Below are 18,867 nucleotides of genomic sequence, written 5' to 3'. Positions count from 1 at the left end.
ATACTAATAATAATAATAATAATAATGATGTGTCTTCAAAGTTAGAGCTGTGCTCCTACGGCGGGCAAAGAACTCTGCCGGAGAGTTGTAGGATCCCTTGCTGGACCGTACTGAGCCACAGACCTGGAACAGGGATTCTGCCGGAGAAGTGGGAACACCTGTCCTGCCTGTGTACCTGTGCAGGTAAAACTCCAGAGCAGAAGTGAGCTGGGTCAGTATGAAGAGGATACTCAGGTAACCAGAACTTCCTGGCACATGCCATCCCAGCTTTTGGCCTTGGTGCCCCTCTTCTCAGTAGTGGAGATATTCATGTCGGCAAATCACGACTACCTGCTAAAGGTGGGCTGTGACCACCAGGATACCCGGCTGTATCACGGTTATTGTTGACCGCCAGCTTTGTGCCCGTCACCTCTTATGCCCCCCATACCCCTTCCCCTTGCATAGATATTTTTACGGCAACTTTATAATGCAACACTGGAATAAAAAGTTGATTGTATCAAGGCCATTCGAATTAGGAAATGAAGCAGCTCACATTAATACTATGGAGCTGCAATCATTGTTTTACCCCATTGTCTGAAAGGTTGCTTTGGGGTTTATGTGACCCCCCAACCTGGATTGTGACCCCCCAACCTGGACTGTGACCCCCCAACCTTGACTGCCCCAACCTGAACTGTGACCCCCAACCTGAACTGTGACCCCCAACCTGGACTGTGACCCCCCAACCTGAAATGTGACCCCCAACCTGGACTGTAACACCCCAACCTTGACTGCCCCAACCTGAACTGTGACCCCCCGACCTGAACTGTGACCTTCCAACCTGGACTGTGACCCCCCAACCTGGACTGTGACCTCCAACCTGGACTGTGACCCCCCAACCTGGACTGTGACCCCCCCAACCTGGACTGTGACCCCCAACCTGGACTGTAACCCCCAACCTGAATTGTGACCCCCCAACCTGGACTGTGACCCCCAACCTGGACTGTAACACCCCAACCTTGACTGCCCCAACCTGAACTGTGACCCCCCGACCTGAACTGTGACCTCCCAACCTGGACTGTGACCCCCCAACCTGGACTGTGACCTCCAACCTGGACTGTGACCCCCAACCTGGACTGTGACCCCCCCCCAACCTGGACTGTGACCCCCCCCAACCTGGACTGTGACCCCCAACCGGGACTGTAACCCCCAACCTGAACTGTGACCCCCAACCTGGACTGTGACCCCCAACTTGAACTGTGACCCCCAACCTGGACTGTGACCCCCCAACCTGGACTGTGACCCCCCAACCTGAACTGTGACCCCCCAACCTGGACTGTGACCCCCCAACCTGGACTGCCCCAACCTGAACTGTGACCCCCCAACCTGAACTGTGACCCCCACAACCTAGACTGTGACCCCCCAACCTTAACTGTGACCCCCCAACCTGGGCTGTGACCCCCCAACCTGGGCTGTGACCCCCCAACCCGAACTGTGTCCCCCCAACCTGGACTGTGACCCCCAAACTGATCTGTGACCCCCAAACTGGAGTGTGACCCCCCAACCTGGATTGTGACTCCCCCAACCTGAACTGTGACCCCCCCAACCTGAACAGTGACCCTCAACCTGAACTGTGACCCCCCCCAACCTGGACTGTGATCTATCACAATCCTCAAAGGGGTCACAATGTGTATAAATATTGAGGCCTGAACTGTGACCCCCAACCTGGACTGTAACACCCCAACCTTGACTGCCCCAACCTGAACTGTGACCTCCCAACCTGGACTGTGATCTATCACAATCCTCAAAGGGGTCACAATGTGTATAAATATTGAGGCCTGAACTGTGACCCCCAACCTGGACTGTAACACCCCAACCTTGACTGCCCCAACCTGAACTGTGACCCCCGCAACCTGAACTGTGACCTCCCAACCTGGACTGTGATCTATCACAGTCCTCAAAGGGGTCACAATGTGTGCAGAGTGACAGATGGGGCAGTCTCTGCATTCTGCATTTTGGACACTAGGTGTCACTGCAGTACAGAGCAGGACTGCAGCAGCTCCAGCAGCTGTTGGCACTGACAGCAGATTATTGGAAGCAGTGCAGATTGGGGGGAACTTGGAGATTTCAGTGCTGTGCAAAGACATCAGGAGAGCTCTGTAAGAGGAGTGAGGGGATCCCCAGCCCCACCCTCAGTAATAGTATGGAGAGGTGCAAGCGGAGCAGTGTTTGCTGGATGGACAGTACTGATTTTACAGGTAAACTGTTTGCAGGGTTGTATGTATTTGATCGGAGTTTAGTTCTGTTTTGTGGCTTGGGGGAGGTGTATATGTATATATATATATATATATACACACATATATATATACACCCCAGAGTGTGACTGGGGGGAAATGAGCGCAGACTCCATAGAGCCGATTTATAACCAGGTGAATCTCCCACAATGAACCTTCCTCTTGGCGAAGTGTTTATATCACTAATTTTGACCTCCATAAATAAATAAGCTGTAGTTCCTGCACTGCAGATCACTCATCAACATGCTGAGAGCATCTTCCTCCTGAGAAAGCTGGGGGAGTTCTCTATTCAGACTGCATTGTGTGTAATGACTAGTATGATGGTCCAGGAAGCCCCCCCTCCCCCAGGTGTAGAACGTTGTCTGAGGTTGGTTTCATTTCATACTACAAGCCCAAAATGTTCCGAAATGTTCCGAGATTTTCTTCCAAAATCACAAGACTGACCATGCTGGACGGTGGCAACGTCCTCTCTTCCTCTGGCACTGGGAGGAGGAGGAGGACAAAGTTATTTTGAAGGTTTCCTTTCTCTCATCACCGCCTAGAAGTGGCACGTGGCTTCCTGGAAGTGGGGGGGGTCTCGGCGCCGTCACCGACGCTCCCGGTATGAAGTCAGCGCGGGCGGATTTCTGTATTGGGGGCTTTTCAGAGATGTGAGTTTCCTGAGAAAGTACCTTGAAGCCCCGCACTGCGTGTCGGGGGATGTGATCAGTAATCTCATCAGAACACCCCTTTCATCTGTATGATTGCTGCATTCTCGTTCTGTCTGCGGAAAATGCTTATTGCCAGTTGGGATCATGTCTGCCAAAATTCATGCTGTATATGACTAAAGATTATTGGACATCTCAACTTTTTTTTCTTTTTTTTTTTTTTCAAACCTGTCAGGTTACTTTTTGTCTGTGAACCCCCTTTTGGACAGATTTCCCCTCGCTTCCTGCCTCCGTGACATGCTTACAAGATATGGCGGGATTGGTTGTCACCAAGAGAGGAAGGCGCAGACTGCACTAAAAACATTGTCAGAAGTTCTAACCCTTCCGCACTCTACTAAAGTCGTGTTATGTCTGTGTCCCCCGCTGAGGAAATTTCCTGGCCTGATGAAGAACCTATTATGTTACAGGAGTCCAAAGGTAACAACCCAACTCGTTTCGGGGGCTACAGAGTCTCCCCTTCATCATCCTATGTTTCAGTAACTGGGTGTGGATGAAGATAATGATGAATCATGGTGGTGATGATTATTCATGGTGATAGTGGTGAAGAATCCTGATGGTGGTGATGATGATGATGAAGAATCGTGACGTTGAAGGTGATGAAGAATCATGATGATGATGATGATGATGAAGAATCGTGATGGTGATGAAGAATTGTGACAGTGATAATGATGATAAAATCATGGTGATGATGAAAAGTGGTAACGATGAAGAATGGTGATGATAATGATAAAATCATGGTGATGATGAAAAGTGGTAACGATGAAGAATCGCGGCGGTGGTAACGATGAAGAATCGTGATGGTGATGATAAAAGTGGTGATGATGAAGAATCGTGATGATGATGATAAAATCATGTGACGGTGATGATGGAAAGTGACGATGATGATGGAAAGTGACGATGATGATAAAATCATGGCGATGATGAAAAGTAGTGAGAATGAAGAATCACAACGGTGTTAATAATGAAGAATCGTGACATTGAAGATGAAGAATGGTGATAATGATTAAATCATGGTGATGATGAAAAGTGGTAACGATGAAGAATCGCGACGGTGGTAACGATGAAGAATTGTGATGATGAAAAGTGATGGTGATGAAGAATGGTGATGATGATAAAATCATGGTGATGATGATGAAAAGTGGTGATGATGAAGAATCATGATGGTGGTGACGATGAAGAATCACGGTGATGGTGAAAATGCAGGGGGAGATCCCCCCCCTCAATGTCCCGCTCCCAACAATTCAGAATGACTGAATTGTTGGGAGCGGGATACTTGCCCTGTGTAGATAACGTCTTATCTCAGCAGTCATTTAAAGGGTTTCTAAAGCTCCCCTGCCTCCCCCCCCCCCCCCCCCAAAAAAAAAGTTCCAAAGGAAAAGGAGGAGGGGGGGAGGGCATAAAGCGGAGCTTCATCTTTTTAGAGTGAAGTTCTGCTTTAAGATAGAAAAATTAAAAATGTGGCCACTAGATGGAGCTAAGATTCATTAAAATTCCTATGACACTTGGTGCCGTCTAGTGGTCAAATGTGGTATTGTAAATCAATAAAAAACATTCAACCAGCACAGGAAATATTATTATTATTTAAAATAAAAATATTTTCTATTTTTTTAATACATACACCCCTAAAGGAAACAAACAAATACGTAGGGCTTTATATTCCTCCGGGAAACTTCCACTTCAACCCCTCCGTCTCCTCTCCACTATAATAGAAGATTTGGCGGTTCCAGCTGAGAGAGGAACAAGCAGAATCTTCGAAACCCGGCCAAGTCATTCATTAGGATTTCATTTCAGCTGTAAAAAGCGTAAAAATAAACTTTTTAGAAACTTGAGAATATTCTCCGCTCCAAATTTCCATCGCTCTTCCCGTCCGCCAGGTAGACTCGCGGGATACTCGATGCTGATTTATACAGAAGTCGGGGGTGGGGTGATTCTTGGCACGCACTCATCCCAGAATTCCCCCGAGCTTACTCCTCAGTGCCCTCTGCGAAAAATTGCAATGAATGGACGGCGAAGAGGCGGGAGGGCGATGGAAGCAACCGACGGAGCTCCGCTTCAAAGGAAGAAAGCCGGGCGAGCCTCGAATGTCAGGAGGATTTGCAAATTTTTCCTTGTGGGAGGAAGTTTTATGTTTTGTAAATGCACTTTATGTCACACGTTAATGCGTCAAAAAATAAACTGCTCCCAAAATGCCCAAACTATTTAAGATGGTCATTTTTGTAAATTTTTTATTTTTTTTTGATCAAATCTGTTTTTTAATAAAAAATTTTTTTTTTATAATGTCATCACTGGGTCTCCTGTGCTTCTCTATGCAATGCAGGCAGATCATGGCTGGTGGGGGAGGGGCTGGCGGGGTGCTGCACATAAAGAAAAGCTCCACCTTTTATCTTTAAAAAGCCCTTTTTTGAGCGCCTTTGATGTCCCCTAACATTTGTGCACCCCCTCCTCTCCCAGACCTGTTCCCAACTATGCCATCGCCTGTGTCCCCTTCCCTCCTTTTATCATTATAAAACCATCCTTGAGCTCCACTCGGTGACTTTGCCCATGCCGAGATGATGTCATCAGTCAGCTGCAGAAAGATGAAGCATTTCCTCAGTCTCCACCCCCTTTGTGATCAAACGGCAACATTCTAACTTTGTAGCAGGTCGCAAGGTGAGAGGCTGCAGCAGGGGGCTGATCTGTGTCAGGCGCTTGAGAACACAGCCAAGACCTCATGAATGACACGATTGTGATCTCTGTACAGAAAGTAGATGGTGACCCTGGACCAGGGCTGGGACAAGGGGTGAGCAGGAGGGGGCGGCTGCCCTGGGCGCAGCAGTTTACTGTATGGATGGGGGCGCCAGTGAGCTTATTGTGATACAAGGCATTTTGACAAGTGGATGACTGTTGGGGGGAGGGGGTAATATCACAATGAAGAAGGGGGGAGGGTGCAGTTTGGCTTCTTTGCACTGAACGCTGGATGACCTTGTCTCAGAACTGTCCTGGATGATGCCTGAACAAAGATGGCACCATCCTACTGGAGAGGAATACAGATGGAGGAATTGTCCGGGGGAGCACTGTGATCTTTGTGAGTGGTGATACAGCGCCTTGAAAAAGTATTCATACCCCTTGAAATTTCCCACATTTTGTCATGTTACAACCAAAAACATAAATGTATTTTATTGGGATTTTATGTGATAGACCAACACAAAGCGCCACATAATTGTGAAGTGGAAGGAAAATGATAAATGGTTTTCAATTTTTTTTTACAAATAAATATGTGAAAAGTGTGGGGGGGGGCATTTGTATGGCGCCCCCCGGAGTCAATACTTTGTAGAACCGTCTTTCACTGCAATTACAGCTGCAAGTCTTTTTGGGGATGTCTCTACCAGCTTTGCACATCTAGAGAGGGACATTTCTGCCCACTCTTCTTCTTTGCAAAATATCTCAAGCTCTGTCATATTGGATGGAGAGCGTCTGTGAACAGCAATTTTCAAGTCTTGCCACAGATTCTCAATGTGATTTAGGTCTGGACTGTGACTGGGCCATTCTAACACATGAATATGCTTTGATCTGAACCATTCCATTGTAGCTCTGGCTGGATGTTTCGGGTCGTTGTCCTGCTGGAAGGTGAACCTCCGCCCCGGTCTCAAGTCTTTTGCAGACTCTAACAGGTTTTCTTCTAAGATTGTCCTGTATTTGGCTCCATCCATCTTCCCATCAACTCTGACCAGCTTCCCTGTCCCTGCTGAAGAAAAGCATCCCCACCACATGATGCTGCCACCACCATGTTTCACGGTGGGGACGGTGTGTTCAGGGTGATGTGCAGTGTTAGTTTTCCCCACACATAGCGTTTTGCTTTTAGGCCATAAAGTAGAATTTTGGTCTCATCTGACCAGATCACCTTCTTCCACATGTTTGCTGTGCCCCCCACATGGCTTCTCACAAACTGCAAACAGGACTTCTTATGACTTTCTTTCACCAATGTCTTTCTTCTTGTCACTCTTCCATAAAGGGCAGATTTGTGGAGAGACGACTAATAGTTGTCCTGTGGACAGATTCTCCCCCCTGAGCTGTGGATCTCTGCAGCTCCTCCAGACTTACCATGGACCTCTTGGCTCTTCTCTGATGAATTCTCTCCTTGCCCGGCCCGGTCAGTTTAGGTGGACAGCCATGTCTTGGTAGGTTTGCAGTTGTGCCCATACTCTTTCCATTTTCAGATGATGGATTGAACAGAGCTCCGTGAGATGTTCAAAGCTTGGGAGATTTTTTTTTTTTTTAGACCCTAACCCTGCTTTATACTTCTCCACAACTTTATCCCTGACCTGTCTGGTGTGTTCCTTGGCCTTCATGATGCTGTTTGTTCACTAAGGTTCTCTAACAAACCTCTGAGGCCTTCACAGAACAGCTGTATTGATACTGAGATTAAATTACACACAGGTGGGCTCTATTTGCTAATTAGGTGGCTTCTGAAGGCAATTGGTTCCACTAGATTTTAGTTGGGGGTATCGGAGAAAAGGGGACTGAATACAAATGGCCCCCCCACACTTTTCACATATTTATTTGTAAAAAAAAAAAAAAAATTTAAAAATGTTGGAAACAATTTATCATTTTCCTTCCACTTCACAATTCTGAGCTACTTTTTGTTGGTCCATCACATAAAATCCCAATGAAATACATTTTACGTTTTTGGTTGTAATATGACAAAAATGTGGAAAAGGGGTATGAAAACTTTTTTTCAAGGCGCTGTACATTTTCGGACTCGTATTTCTGATGACCGGTCCACTTAAATCTGCACCGTTAGAGGCGGAGAATGTGCCGACTCTGCGTTCCGTATAATTCGCTTTTTCTGGTGTCAGCGGATTCCAGGTAAGTGTAGAAAATTCCAGCGGTGGGGTAAGTGTCCACCTCCCCTCCCCCCCCCTCCCCCCCCCTCCCGTGTGATGTGCGGACGGCCCCATATTTATCATCCCATGTTATCAGCTCCCCTCCCCCGCCGGTCCCGCGCCCGCGCAGCCCCAAGTTTTATTAACCTGTCAGATTTCTTTCCGAAGTTTTTTTTTTTTCATAAACTGTGAACTTTTTTTTTATCTTCTCAGCAGAAATTCTTCGCTCTGCCCTCATTCTCGGCAATCTCTTATCAAAGACGTTTATAATAGAATCCGATCGCTTTTCACGATCCGCGTTCTCCGGGGCCGCGCCGGGGAGAGCAGATTAGAGGCCCGGCGCGCTCGTCTTATCTAATAAAAAAAATTGTTCTAATTATTTTATCGCTGCCGGACTTGTGCTGAGTCCGCACACATCAAAACGCTCTTCGGACCGCCGTTTGCGTCCCTCGTGAGCCGTGAAATTCTTTCTCAGTGCCTCCAAACTTGTTTAAAGGAGACCTCCGCCCAGGAAGTGTAGAAGTTTCCGGAAGTGCTTCCCTTCCTGGTCTGAATGTCGCCAGCCCCGCCCCTTTCATTCATTCATTCACCAGCCATGATCTGCCTCCATTGCATAGAGAAGCACAGAGACCCAGTGATGACATCACAGAGTCTAAAATCGGGTCTGTAATGAAGATGGAAAAGACCTTGATAGGTGGATGTCTGGAGGAGTGAGAGTTCCTAGCCAGGCTTGTGTTTGTATAGGGAATGCCCTGACCCTCCATGATTTAAAATTTTTTATTGTAATGGGCAGGGCCAGGGAAAGGCCCCATTATTGGAATCAGGGTAAGGAATAGTGCCCCATCATTGATGTCGGTGGGAGGAATAGTGCCCCATCATTGGTGTCAGGAATAAAGCCCCATCAGTAGGAGGAATATTGCTCCATCATTGGTGTCAAGAATAGAGCCCCCATCAGTGGGAGGTATGGTGCCCCATCATTGGTGTCAGTGGGAAGAATAGTGCCCCATCACTGGCATCAATGGGAGGAATAGTGCCCCATCGTTGGCGTCAGTGGGAGGAATAGTGCCCCATCATTGGAGTCAGTGGGAGGAATAGTGCCCCATCATTGGAGTCAGTGGGAGGAATAGTGCCCCATCACTGGCATCAATGGGAGGAATAGTGCCCCATCGTTGGCGTCAGTGGGAGGAATAGTGCCCCATCATTGGAGTCAGTGGGAGGAATAGTGTCCCATCATTGGAGTCAGTGGGAGGAATAGTGCCCCATCATTGGTGTAAGTGGGAGGAATAGTGCCCCATCACTGGCGTCAGTGGGAGGAATAGTGCCCCATCACTGGCGTCAGTGGGAGGAATAGTGTCCCATCATTGGCATCAGTGGAGGATCAGTGCCCCATCATTGACATCAGTGGAGGATCAGTGCCCCATCATTGGCATCAGTGGAGGATCAGTGCCCCATCATTGGCATCAGTGGAGGATCAGTTCCCCATCATTGGCGTCAGTGGAGGATCAGTTCCCCATCATTGGCGTCAGTGGAGGAATAGTGCCCCATCATTGGCATCAGTGGAGGATCAGTTCCCCATCATTGACGTCAGTGGAGGAATGGTGCCCCATCAGCGGTGTAAGTGGAGGAATAGTGCTTAAAAGGCTAGATAAAGGCAAGCAAAGGGCCACATCTGGTCCGCAGTTCGGAGACCACTGGGCTAGATGATGCTGGATATCCTCTAACCAGGAAATGAAGAAGTCTCTGTCTGACCTTCTGCAGCTTCTGATGCACATGGTAAGAAGCTCACAGTGTGCGGTGAAATCGGAGGAAGCGATTTCAGTCCAGGAGAGGAGCTGCTACAACTGTACAAGACTGAGGGGGGGGGGGGATGGAGGTCAGCGTTGAGGAAATGGGACTTTACTGGCCTGTTTTTGACATGCATTCCTGACAACAAATGTCGCACATAGACGCCATCACCCTGTGCACTGCGCCATTTCATTACCATGGGAGCGATTCTGCCTCTCTGTACATTGCTGCAGATACAGGCAGCCGGGTGACTGAGGCCATGTATAGGGTTAGTCTCTGCTCTATATATCGCCCCCATAGGAGGAGCGTTGTATTTCACACGACGTTCAGAAGCACTGTGTTGGAACGTCTTCTGAAAACCCGCCCCCCCCCCCCCCCCCCCCGACCACAATATTAAATAGGGTCCAGTCCTCGCTGTATCTGGCGCGGCAGGAATCCGGCGCGGAATAAACAGACTTTGTGCCGGCTGCCAACGCCAACGGTTTCCAGAAGGGCGGAGCTGAGGAAAACGTTCTCCATCCTCACTGACTCCGCAATCCCGGCTCCCACCGTGTGCCAGACGCAGAATATCGCCATTCACGGGGAGCCAATTCAAATACATTAGCAGCGGGAGACGGAAAACAGGCCGTGTCATCCCCTCATCCCAGTGACTGATGAGAGCGACAGCGCGATCGCCAACCAAGCCCCAGGATCCCCTCTATGCTGGTCCATATCCCATTCCTCAAAGTGGATCTGTCATTGGATACTGGTTCTTATGATTGGCAAGGTGTCAGTGTAACCCTTCCAGGTATTTATTACCTCTCACAGAGATCACACAACTCCCTCTGACTATTCTTCTGGGTTTTTTTTCTCTCCAGAAGGGGGGCGCCGTCTGTCTTGAGGCATCATCCAGGGTCACCATCTACTTCCTGGACTAGGATGCCGGCTTAGAGATGACACAATCATGTAAAGTCTGATCACTGGGGGAAGGGAGAGTGAGGAAATGCTTCCTCCTGTCTGCAGCAGACTGATGATCTCATTTCTGCTTACGTAAAGTTATTGACCGGAGCTTCAAGATAGCTTTATAATGATAAAAGGAGGGAGGGGAAAACCGAGGGTGCATAGAGGTGGCATTGTTTTGGGATTGGATGAATATGGCACACAGGTAGGAGGGGGGCATGGTATTGGATGAGCATGGCGCACAGGTGGAAGGGGGGCATGGGATTGGATGAGCATGGCACACAGTTGGGAGGGGGACATGGGATTGGATGAGCATGGCCCGCAGGTTGGAGGGGGGCTCAGGAGGTGGACATGGGATTGGATGAACATGGGGCACAGGTGGGAGGGGGGCATGGGATTGGATGAGCATGGCACACAGGTGGGAGGGGGACATGGGATTGGATGAGCATGGCGCACAGGTGGGAGGGGGACATGGGATTGGATGAACATGGCGCACAGGTGGGAGGGGGACATGGGATTGGATGAACATGGCGCACAGGTGGGAGGGGGACATGGGATTGGATGAACATGGCTCACAGGTGGGAGGGAGACATGGGATTGGATGAACATGGCCCGCAGGTGGGAGGGGGACATGGGATTGGATGAACATAGCCCGCAGGTGGGAGGGGGACATGGGATTGGATGAACATGGCCAACAGGTGGGGGGGCGGGGGGCATGGGATCAGATAAACATGGGGCACAGGTAGGGGGGCACGAGGAGGGCATGGGATTGGATGAGCATGGCGCACAGGTGGGAGGGGGACATGGGATTCGATGAACATGGCACACAGGTGAGAGGGGGGCATGGGATTGGATGAGCATGGCACAGGTGGGAGGGGGGCATGGGAGGTACATAGATGGGGAGGGAGGCTGGAGGGGCAACATTGAAAGAGAACAGGGGGCATAATGGGGGGGGGGGGTGCATGGGTTGATGTCAAAAACACACAAATGGCTAAAGAAAATGTTGCTATTTAATTTAAGAAAAATAACTAAATTTGGAGGTACTTGTGTGTTGTTGTTGTGTGTGTTTTTTTTTTTTTTTTTTTTTTTTTTATTATTTGCCATACTAGTAAAAAAACAAAGGTCCCGGCACTCTTCTGAAAGCTCTCCTTGTTCAATTTAGGAAAGGCAGTATGAAATTTTGAGGACTGGGCAGTTCCACGCCTCCACAATCCTGGGTAACCCCCGCTCAGTCATATCCTGGAATTCCTTGGATTGTCAGGTATGTAGAATTTCTGTGAACTGGAGGCAGAAGGGGGAGGCCTGAAATATGTGAGGATCTCACTTTCCATCTGTCAAGCAGAGACCTGCACCGTCCTGTAATTATTGCTAATGAGAAGAATGATGCAAGCTGAGTGCTCAATACATCCGCCGTACTTGTTGTGTCTTGTGTGTTCTTTGGAGGACTTTGAACAAAAAGAAGACTTGTCACCCGATATTGTATGGCAGCAGCATGAGTCTGACCTGCAGGCGGCTAAAGGGCGTCGTCACTGGCAAAGGCCTTCTGCTAATAGGGGATCTATTCCCTATATATATATCAGATCATTATAGGGATCCATTCCCAATATGTATATCAGATCATTATAGGCAATCTATCCACAATATGTATATCAAATCATTATAGGGAATCTATCCACAATATGTATATCAAATCATTATAGGGGATCTAACCACAATATGTATATCAAATCATTATAGGGGATCTATCCACAATATGTATATCAAATCATTATAGGGAATCTATCCACAATATGTATATCAAATCATTATAGGGAATATATCCACAATATGTATATCAAATCATTATAGGGAATATATCCACAATATGTATATCAAATCATTATAGGGGATCTATCCACAATATGTATATCAAATCATTATAGGGAATCTATCCACAATATGTATATCAAATCATTATAGGGAATATATCCACAATATGTATATCAAATCATTATAGGGGATCTAACCACAATATGTATATCAAATCATTATAGGGAATATATCCACAATATGTATATCAGATCATTATAGGGGATCTAACCACAATATGTATATCAGATCATTATAGGGGATCTATCCACAATATGTATATCGGATCATTATAAGGAATCTATCCACAATATGAATATCCTCAGGTTTACATCTACAAAAAATTCTCTCCGTGTTCTTATCATATTCAGAGATAAATGTATGTTTATGTAATGTATCTTGGAATCTATCCACAATATTTATATCAAATCATTATAGGGAATCTAACCACAATATGTATATCAAATCATTATAGGGGATCTAACCACAATATGTATATCAAATCATTATAGGGAATATATCCACAATATATATATCAAATCATTATAGGGAATATATCAACAATATGTATATCAGATCATTATAGGGGATCTAACCACAATATGTATATCAGATCATTATAGGGGATCTAACCACAATATTTATATCGGATCATTATAGGGGATCTATCCACAATATGAATATCCTCAGGTTTACATCTACCAAAAATTCTCTCCATGTTCTTATCATATTCAGAGATAAATGTATTTTTATGTAATGTATCTTGGAGAACACCTAAAAGAAAATCAAGCATTAAGTAAACACGCTAATAATGTGAGAGGTAAAGAATTTTTATTAACGCTTAAATTTAAATACAACAATGACTAATTTTAATCCCTGCACAGCAGCACTCAGACTGGGATCAGGAGGGCCAGCATTAGGGTATTTGGGTGGGTTGCAGTGCTCATGCTGACAGGTAGCATGCTGGTAGGAGAAGAGAGCAAAGAGATGACTCATTAGAGTGCTGCTTCTTCTTCACTATCCAATCACAGGCTCCGGGAAGGTGACCAGGCTGTGTTGCTTTTAAGAGACTCAGTAACTGTTTTTAAAAGCTGAACACTGACTTTCCCTGCAAAGGAAGCGCATAATTCTCCCCCTGTGCCCCTGCCCTCGCCGCTGAATTCCTATGCGATGAACAAATCATATTGCTGAAAGATATTCTACATATACACCTCCGGCACACACCGCAGTTCTGTACAGAGCACAGAGGACCATTCACATTAGTCTCTGCACCAGAGGAGCTTACACTCTAATGTCCCACTACAGTCACACGCTACTATTATTATTTTACATTTATCAAGCTCTGACATATACCATAGTGCTGTACAGAGAGCACTGAGCCATTCTCATCAGTTTCTGCACCACAGGAGCTTACACTCTAACGTTCCATCACAGCCACACACTATTATTATTACAATACATTTTATATAGCTCTGACATATTCCATAGTGCTGTACAGAGAACACTGAGCCAGTCACGTCCGTCTCTGCACTAGAGGAGCTTACACTCTAATGTCTCCACCTCATTATTATACATTTATATAGCTCAGACTTTTTCTGCGGTGCTGTACAGAGAACACTGATCCAGCCCAGAAGTCTCTGCACCACAGGAGCTTACACTCTAACATCTCTATCGGAGCCAAAAAGTTAGTCACTCTAGGGACAGAAAGTATTTTACTTGCTCAGGACTCCAGTGCTGTAAGGCCGGTCTTCATTGTACCATTTTTTTCCAGCACACTGCTGTACTAAGAATGTATTTTTTTTTTTTTGGGGGGGGGGGGGGGGTTGTTTGTTTTTTTGTTGTTGTTTGTTGTGTGTTTTTTTTTTTTTTTTTTTTTTTTTTTTTTTTAATTTTTTTTTTGGAAATGGTGGAGCTCCAGATTACTGGCTGAGCTGATGATCTCCAAAGTCCCCACCTGTCTCTGCAGCCTGCGCACTCTGACATTGTTTTCTGAAAACTTGTCTTACTCTCAATTCTGTAGAAATTGCCTTCTGCATCATTTGTCACTTTTCAGGAAACCAAAGCTGCAGCTGAGCATGTTGCAACCCAGATGGTTGTAATGAGATTACATTTTCCTGAACGGGGGACATTTCCTCCCGGACTCCAGCCGCTGATTAAAGTATATAAATATCTGGAGGTGCCGCCATCGTGTGAGTGAGCTCAGTGCTATGTCATCTGCTGTAACCCTTCTCTGGATTGCCCTTTGCCTCAGAGTCATTTTAATTGTGGTTTGATGAATCATTCTTCTGGTCTGCACTCTTATGCAATGACTGTGTCACGGAAGGTAAATATTGCCTCACCTTCTGTTCTCGGGATGATGTGACTATAGATAGACAGATGTCTGTCGGAGAGAGATTGTTGGTGAGATCTCTGGCACCTGCCTTTACCTTCTCCCTGACTGCCTTCCAGACCATTCCCCTGACTTTCTCTATGACCTTCTCCATTACCTCTCTGTGACCTTCTTCTTCTCTCTGGCACCTGCCTGGACCATTTCTCTGATCGCATTCTTGACCCGTTTCCCTGGCCGCCTTTCGGACCCGTTTCCCTGGCCGCCTTTCGGACCCGTTTCCCTGGCCGCCTTTCGGACCCGTTTCCCTGGCCGCCTTTCGGACCCGTTTCCCTGGCCGCCTTTCGGACCCAGTTTCCCTGGCCGCCTTTCGGACCTGGCCGCCTTTCGGACCCAGTTTCCCTGGCCGCCTTTCGACCTGGCGGCGTATCGGACCCAGTTTCCCTGGCGGCCTATCGGACCCAGTTTCCCTGGCGGCCTATCGGACCCAGTTTCCCTGGCGGCCTATCGGACCCAGTTTCCCTGGCGGCCTATCGGACCCAGTTTCCCTGGCGGCCTATCGGACCCAGTTTCCCTGACTTTCCCCTTGAACTTCCTTCATGCCCTTCCATTTGACCTTTCTCCTGACTTTCCCATTGCACTCCCCTAACCTCTCCATATACTTATCTCTGGCACATGCCTTGATCTTCTCTCAGACCTTTTCCATGGCCACCTTCATCCTTGCCTTCTGTCCTGACTTTTTCCTAATCTTCTTCCTCCGGAATATCTCACTAGCCAACCCCCCTCCCCCCCCCCCCCCCGACCTTCCTCCTTTCTCTCGGGCCTTCCCCCTGTCCTGCTTTTCTCTTTTTGGTCTTCCCCGACCCCTTTTTCCTACTGTCCCATTATCCTTCTCCCATACCACCCCTTTTTTTTTTTTTTTTTTTTCCCCTGAGATTTTCTGTGGCACCTGTCTTTACCTACTCCTTGACTTTTTTTTTCCTGGCCTCCTTCCTCACCTTCTCCCTCTCCTTCCTCCTGAGTTTCTCCCTGGCCTTCACAACGACCTTCCTCCCTTTTTTTTTTTTTTTTCTTCCCGTCTGGCCTTCCCATTGTCCAGCCTTCTTACTTAATCCCTTGCTGTCCCCCTGCCCTTCCCATAACCTTCTCCCTCACCTTTCTCTGACCATCTCTTTAATCTTTTTCCTGACTTTCTCTCTGGCCTTACCCTTGATATTCTCCATTACCATGACTTTTGACTTTCTCATTGCACCTTACTTGACCTTCCTCCTTGCTTCCTTTTTTTTTTTTTTTTTTACCTTCTCCCTTATTTCCCCCCTGGCTATCTACCTCCACACTTTCTTTTTTGACCATACTCACATCTCCCTGGCCTTCCTCCTTGACTTTTTCATTGGCCTTCAACTTAGACCTGCCCACAACCTTCTCCCTTACCTTCCCCTAATTATTCTACCTTCTCATAAACTTCTCTCTGGATCCTGCCTTGAGCATCTACCTGACATTTTCCCTTACCTTTCCTTCATCTTCCCTTACCTTCCCATGACCTTCTTTGCTACCTCCTCTGTGACTTTCCTTCAGACCTCCTTCTCTAAACATCACCCTGCTCTTCTCCCTCAGCCTCCCTCTAACCAATATTCTGACCTTCCTTATGACCTCTCCCTTACCTTGCCTGTCTGTTCTACATGTCATGGAGGTTTCGCTTCCCATTCTGTGTAAAAAAAAAAAAAAAAGTCTTTCCCTTAGCTGGCTATCAGCTGTATGCAGGCCACAGATGGTAAAAAAGTTATTAAAGTTTTCTTTAAATGCTTACAGACCACTTTGACCTACAGGTAAGCCTAGATTAAGGCTTTCCTGTAGGTCCATGAAATATCTCCTAAACCTACACGGCTTAGGAGATATTTGCAAAAAGACAGGCACCGTAGACGCCTGTGCGCAGGTGCACTGAGCATGCCACTGCTAACGGCGATATGCCGTTATTGGTGGCTCCTAAGCGCATGCGCGGGAGTGACGTCATCGCTGCTCCGGCCACTCACAGCGCCGGTGTTCTGCCAAAAACTGTTCCCCCATCGGATAGTGTCCGCCCCGTACGGTGCAGGCGCAGTGCTTGTGCAGTACGGAGGATAAGGAGACTCCGAAAGTCTCCGAAGATGAACGGCGCCTGCGCACTGAGTCCAGGATCAAGCCCCACCATCCAAGTGGACATACGGTAGCACTTAGTAAGAGGGCCCCTCGCTTCGCTCGCCAATGTTTTATTTTAACTATATGTTCACTTGGATGGTGGGGCAGGTGGTGGGGCAGGCGCCGTTCATCTTCGGAGACTTTCGGAGTCTCCCTGTCCTCCGTACTGCGCTAGCGCCGTACAGGGCGGACACTATCCGATGGGGGACAGTAAGCGATACCCGGAAGAAGATGGACAATTCATGCTACAGGGGACAGCGGCTCCTGTGTCAGGTAAGTGACACATAATGGGCTACTGTGCGATGCATAGTAGCCCATTAAGCTTTACCTTCGCAGGGAGACAAAGCGGCAAAAGGAAAAAGGAAAAAAAACTGCCTGGACGCCACCTACTCGGGTCTATGATGTTACTCCTTCAGTTTACCAGCACATCAGCCATCATTATTTGGGCAAACCAGAGGGCTGTAACCCTGGAGTATTGCATAGTCTCACAGGTCCTCCTGGACTGAGTGCTCCTCAGACTCTCTTCTACTCTCTGACAACCTGGTGCTCCTCAGACTCTCTTCTACTCTCTGACAACCTGGTGTTTACCCGTGACCTCCACCAAGTCCTGTCGAATAGATAACGAAAGGCAATGACCAAGGTTATTGCAGGGCAGTTTTGTAATACAATGAGGTTGTAGTACTTCACACCAAAGAAAAATGGAAAAATTCTAATCCTGGCTCTCCAGATAGAGCAGATTCTTTTTCAGAGCTCATAGTAGAAGGTGTGGCCTCTTATCACATTGGGGTAATGTTACTGTGTACACATTGAAATTCCCATGTTATGTTCTCTTGTAATATGACTTATTACACCGTGACCTTGCACACCCGCCAGGCCCTCCGCTAGAGCCGTCACACCCATGGGAAGCCCCCACACCTGTGCATTCCCGCTTGAGTTCACTGGAGAGTTGATACCATCATTGAAGAGCTTTTTATTATTATTTATCATTAATAAATGCATAAAAAAAAGTAAATTAATAATTTTTATTTATAAACTATATTTAAAAAAAAAAAAATTTTATATAAAAAAATGTAATATATAAATTGTTGTTAATATTTATAATCTATATCTTTAATATAGAACAATATTTTTCTATTTATAGATTAAAAAATTTATATAAATTAGGTGAATAAATAAAATAAATACAATAATATAATGGGCAACAGAAAAAACAACAATAAATAATTAATTAAAAAAGCCAGGTGATGGTGTCAGTGATACGTAGTGATATTCTATGCACAGCAGCACTTTATTGTTTTTTGGACACTAAGGCCGCGTACACACGCGCGGACTGTTCGCCCAACTTTGTCCGTCCAACAGTTTCAGCAAACAGTCCGCTCAAAATTAGCATGGACGGACATGCCCACACACGACGAACGAACAGTTTGCTGAAACCGTGCGCGATGACGTGAACAGCACGTACGACGGGACGAAAAATACGACGTCCTATACACTGCATTATAGCTTTCGGCGTGAAAATCCTTTCTGAGCATGCGCGCAACTTTGTTTGACGAACAAGCCCACACACGAGCGGACTGTCCGCCCAAACACTGTTCAGCGGACAAAGTTGGGCGAACAGTCCGCCCGTGTGTACGCGGCCTAATAGATAATTGCACAAGTGACACGTTTGCTTTTATACTTTTAGATTGGTCCATTAATAATGATTGGTTTTCTTTTTTGAGATATATTCACGTGTGGGAGCGCAACACCACTTTTTTTGTATTATTCATTTACTTAAAGGGAGTGCTCCTAATCTCAGCTTGTTACCTGTATAAAAGGCATCTGTCCACAGAAGCAATCAATCAGATTCCAATCTCTCTCCACCATGGCCAAGACCAAAGAGCTATCCAAGGATGTCGGGGAGAAGATTGTAGACCTACACAAGGCTGGAATGGGCTACAAGACCATCGCCAAGC

At 46.8% G+C, this 18,867-nt stretch overlaps 1 long non-coding RNA gene across 1 annotated transcript in view; it reads left to right on the top strand.

The window, feature by feature from the left end:
• Positions 1 to 2,022: 2,022 nt before the first annotated feature.
• LOC143934831 (uncharacterized) overlaps positions 2,023 to 18,867 on the top strand; it is a 23,657-nt gene continuing 6,812 nt past the window's right edge. The window contains exons 1-2 of the long non-coding RNA XR_013263378.1: positions 2,023 to 2,234; positions 11,726 to 11,824. This is a non-coding gene — a long non-coding RNA (uncharacterized LOC143934831). The remainder of the gene's footprint in view (positions 2,235 to 11,725; positions 11,825 to 18,867) is intronic.

The sequence above is a fragment of the Lithobates pipiens genome, unplaced genomic scaffold (assembly GCF_037356315.1).
Source record: "Lithobates pipiens isolate NorthernLeopardFrog02 unplaced genomic scaffold, aLitPip1_a1.2 Scaffold_28, whole genome shotgun sequence".
Classification (NCBI taxonomy): domain Eukaryota; kingdom Metazoa; phylum Chordata; class Amphibia; order Anura; family Ranidae; genus Lithobates; species Lithobates pipiens.
The sequence above is the reverse complement of the archived record's forward strand: the minus strand, read 5'-3'. Positions and strand labels throughout refer to the sequence as shown.